General features: G+C 40.3%; 1 protein-coding gene across 4 annotated transcripts in view; it reads right to left on the minus strand.

Annotated features, from left to right (window-relative positions):
* ralgds (ral guanine nucleotide dissociation stimulator) overlaps nt 1–5000 on the minus strand; it is a 37290-nt gene that overhangs the window by 21098 nt on the left and 11192 nt on the right. The gene's annotated exons all lie outside the window — the stretch shown is intronic.

The following is a 5000-nucleotide window of genomic DNA, read 5'->3' on the forward strand; positions in this document are numbered from 1 at the left end:
TTTCACTGAAAGCTGTATTCTGCAAGACACTAAAACAGATTATGTAGTTTCTTATGTATGTAATTATTAAAATGTTCATTTGCAAGAATAATTTGTCAAAAAAGTCCATCACTCATTTCATCTGGGCTCCAAACAGACTTCATTTAATGATATAACGGAGTTAAAAGCATAATAAAGCAATTAATAGCAAATAATTGATTAAAGTCTTTATGCTAGACTGAAAAAACGCTGCATTTGCAGATTAATTAATACCATGTGCAATATTCTGATAAACTATTCTTTTCTTCATCGTCATCTTCTCCACATCAATACAAGCTTTCTAACAATTCCTAATTTGAGTGACATCCATGATGGCCGCCCACAAACTGTTCCAGCGTTCAGGTACACGGTAAAGCTCTGTTTATGTTTCTAAATAACAGAAAGTCCCACTGTGTCCTTCAACAAGTCTGTGTGATTTTACTTTGGGTTCTTCTCACACACACACACACACACACACACACACACACACACGCACACGCATGCACGCACGCACAAATATAGACACGACCAGAAAGTTCTAGATAACAATAATTCCCATGCTTGGCTGAATATTGGGAGTAATAGATAACAGAAGGTCCTTATTCAGGAAGTTTGAGGTACATTAAGATCTCCACAACGACTGCATGCTATGAGTCAGAGGTCTGCAGATTAAAGATGTTCCTCAGGTCACTGTGGAGCTTTTTTCAGGTTCTAAAGGTCCTTTGTTTTGCACTCGTGTCCTATGTGTCTGAAACATTACAGAAACGTGTGATTTCACTGGTCTGAGTGAGACACACGTCCATTTGCAATTAGCCACATTAGCTTTGTAGCTCTGGTGCAAACCCAGAGCATGTGGAAATGCTGACTCGCCGTTTACTCTTTTTTAACCTAGAAGTCTCTGACGGCTCGTCTCTGAAACACAGCGAGTTCACCTCGAGGTGACGGAGACTGGAAACACACGTGTTACGAGATCAACATAACAGCTTAGTAATTGGGTCGTTTGAGTAGCGTAAAAATGCTCACACACACACACACACACACACACACACACACACACACACACACACACACAAACACACTCACTACACACACACACACGCACACACACACACACACACACACACACACACACACACACACACACACACACACGTCTTCTCTGAAAGTTTTGGCTGCTCTACTTTGCACATCTGGTGTGTGTTATGTGTGGGCTGAGCCACTGCCGGTAAGAGCCGCGACTGAAAACACAACCATGGAGCCAAGGAATGCAGCAGGGGGGAGGAGGGGACACACAGCTAGCAGGAAAAGCAGTGTGTGTGTGTGTGTGTGTGTGTGTGTGTGTGTTGAAGCATACGTGTGTTTATATGTAGCAGTGTGTGTAACTGTAAAGGACAGAGTTCATATGCAAGTGTGTGGGTGTTTGAGAGTGTGTATGTGTGTGTTTGAAAGTGTGTATGTGTGTGTGTTTAAGGGTGTGCATGTGTGTGTTTGAGAGTGTGCATGTGTGTGTTTGAGAGTGTGTATGTGTGTGTTTGAAAGTGTGTATGTGTGTGTGTTTGAAAGTGTGTCTGTGTGTGTTTGAGAGTGTGTATGTGTGTGTTTGAGAGTGTGTATGTGTGTGTTTGAGAGTGTGTATGTGTGTGTTTGAAAGTGTGTATGTGTTTAAGGGTGTGCATGTGTGTGTTTGAGAGTGTGCATGTGTGTGTTTGAGAGTGTGTATGTGTGTGTGTTTGAGGGTGTGCATGTGTGTGTTTGAAAGTGTGTATGCGTGTGTTTGAGAGTGTGTATGTGTGTGTTTGAGAGTGTGTTTGTGTGTTTAAAAGTGTGTATGTGTGTGTGTGTGTTTGTGTATATATGAGATGTGTGTTGAAGCATATGTGTGTTTATATGTAGCAGTGTGTGTAACTGTAAAGTGTGTGTGTATTCATGTATAAGACTGTGTGCACAAGTGTAAAAATGTGAAAGCATGTGTGTGCAGATGTTAGAGTATATCTGTGTGTGTGTTTGTGCTTGTATGTGTTTATGAGATATGTGTGCAAGTGTGTATTTTTGTATACATTTATATATGAGACGTGTTTGCAAGGGCATGTGTGTAACTGTAAAGGTCGGTGTCAATGTGCATGAGTGTGTATATACATTCATATATTTGATATATCATTTTTTACACTATGTTTGCATGTGTGTGTGTGTGTGTGTGTGCGTGTGTGTGTGTGTGTGTGTGTGTGTCTGAAGTGGTATTTTAGAAGTGGGTGAGTGTGTGTGTTAGTGTTAGGGTTAGGGTTATGGGGTTTATGTACAGGGCCGCTGGAAGTCATTTTGAACATGGGGTGCTGTGAATTTTTATTTATTTTTTTTTTTTTGACAAAAAAACCTATGAGCCTAGGGGTCTATTTAGAATACATTTAAAAAAAATAACATAGGGCTGTGACGATGGCAGTTTTTTTTTTTTTTACCACCGTGGTGGTAGTGGACCAAATACCGGCAGTGTTGCGGTGGTTGGGGGGTTGTTTTGAAATAATAATTAAAAAAAAAAAACCAAAGAAACAACACACTAAAGCCTGTAAAGCATTGAAATAAATATCAGTAAATACTGGTAACTTACAGAATATAATAAAGTTGAATCCATAAAAAAGAAGAAAACAGTTGTATATTTCCACACAAAGACGCGTTATAGCCTCCCGCTCTGCGCTTTGAGAGGGATGTGGAACACGAGCAGGAAAGAGACCACCGATCTCTTTTTCTGATATTTTTCTGGTATGAAGAGCTAATTTGATCTTCCACAAGGGCAAGGCATTTAGGCTATGTGTGCGCGCTGCCAGAGAAAGCCAAACTCAAATCACCCGCGCGTGTGAAACGCGCTTTACACATGAACTTGAAAAATCAATATTATTAAAATAATCAAAATAATTAAATTAAAATCCAAAATACACTTAATAGCCTACGTGTGTCAAAATCATTTCCTAAAATATTCATAAGGAATTTATAAATTGTGCAAAATATTTTTAATAGCCTACATTTAAAAAAAATCTCTCTCTCTGCAGAACCCCCAGCACCCCCACTTCCTGCGGCCATGTTTATGTGTGTGTGTATGGTCCAAAGAAAACATAAAAAACAAAACAAAGGGCGTGGCCTAATATTCTAATTCGATCTTTTGTCTGTTTAGGAAACATCAGATTCTTTTTATGTCTTTCTCTGAAGTTCCTCCAAAAAACAGAAAGTTCTGGGTTCCTTTACTCAGGACCACTTATGCTCCAGAAGTCTACGTTTTTCACTTTTAGGGAGGCAACACTGAAAGATAAGCCCCACAGTATCTTCTCTTTAGAGGAACATGAGGAACCATGCAGGGAGATAAATGTGTGATGTCATTATATCAGAGATGCTGACTCATAGCAGCATGACTCATGTGTAGAACCCAAACTCTGCTGAGTCACCTGAAGGCCATCCCAGGGTTTTCCCAAATCCAGAAGCTCAGTTCAGTCATTGTGTCACATTTAGAAACAATAACGAACATTTTGTGTTTCTGATTCTGTGTTTTGTTTTTTATTGTGTCCTACACTCTGCCTCTGCTGCTCTGCGGTGCATGATGGGATGGGATTAAATGGGACAGCTTATTCTGATCTCTGCGCTGGGTTCTTTACATACACACACATACACAAGCACACACACACACACACACACACACACACACACACACACACACACACACACAAGGATTCCGGCATCGTAATGTCATCTCTGTCTCGCTTCATGTCTGCATTCCTCACTTTCTCAAGGATAAGCAACGAGGAGTATTCTCCTACACACACACACACACACACACACACACACACACACACACACACACACAAGCCTGGAAATGAGGCTGATCTAATTAACAGGACTGCTATTATCCTAGCCGATGGCTAGCATTGCTGGCGTTGCTAAGCATCCATACTAATCAAATGAGCGGGTGATGTCATTAAGTGAGTCAGTATCCGGTTTTACAGTAAAATGAAGCAGCGTTTAAATGGATTCAAGTGAAAAAAAAAAGATAAAGCAGACATCTTGTAATAATCTCTTCATCCTAAAGTCCGATCAGCAGAGAAGAGTTCGGTTTATTATTATTAGACGCTTATTAAATGTTTTTAATGGAAGGAGTCTCCAGTGTCAGTAGTTTGTCATGAAGAAACATCAGTAGAATAAAAGGAATGAAACACAGGGATGTGCTGTGAACATTACGCCGTGAATTCATGGCATAAAGTCTGTAAGAAAACATTTTCCTGGTGTTCAGTGTAATCCACTTCAGCAGATCCAGTGCTTTGAGTGTTTTATTTACAGTTACAGTGTCGATTCTTTTGCCTTTATCTTTCCCCCATGAGGTCGCTTTGCAGATGTTGTGAGGTATTTGGAGAGCAACGGGAACCGGGAATTCAGGTAGCGTTTCTGAGGAAAACCCCTCCCTGTAATCTGCCTTTAGATCAGCGTGGCGTTAGAGCCAGGCACGGTGGGGATCTCCCACAAGAGAGAGAAAAATCATTCAGTTCCTTTAACGTTCCTAAAAGGCTAAAGGTCTGGAAAACACAAAATAATCACAAGTCTTTCTGTTTTTGGAAAGAATTAAATAAACAGATTGGACCAAATAACAGCAACAAACAGAATGGAATTAATCCTGCACTAATAGCGTATAGTAATTAGTGCAGGACAGTGAGCTGAGATAATGGAGCATTCACACTGAGATCAAGATCACAATGGGCTTTTAGAGATCTGACCTGAAAGTGACAGATATCATGCAGCAGGAGGCTGTTTTTTATCTCTAATAAACTTAAAAGCCCTGATCTGTTCTTCAAACGGAGCTAAAAGAGAAGCCGGTAGAGACAAATAGAGGAATCTGATCACCTACAGAGAAAAGACTGAGTACCAGTAAAGTCCACAAACTCGGGAAACAAAAGTCTCACTGAGAGCTTCCTGACATTCCAGATTTCCTCATTGTCCCTCATTATTAT

This window comes from Silurus aristotelis (assembly GCF_946808225.1).
Source record: "Silurus aristotelis genome assembly, chromosome: 16".
Classification (NCBI taxonomy): domain Eukaryota; kingdom Metazoa; phylum Chordata; class Actinopteri; order Siluriformes; family Siluridae; genus Silurus; species Silurus aristotelis.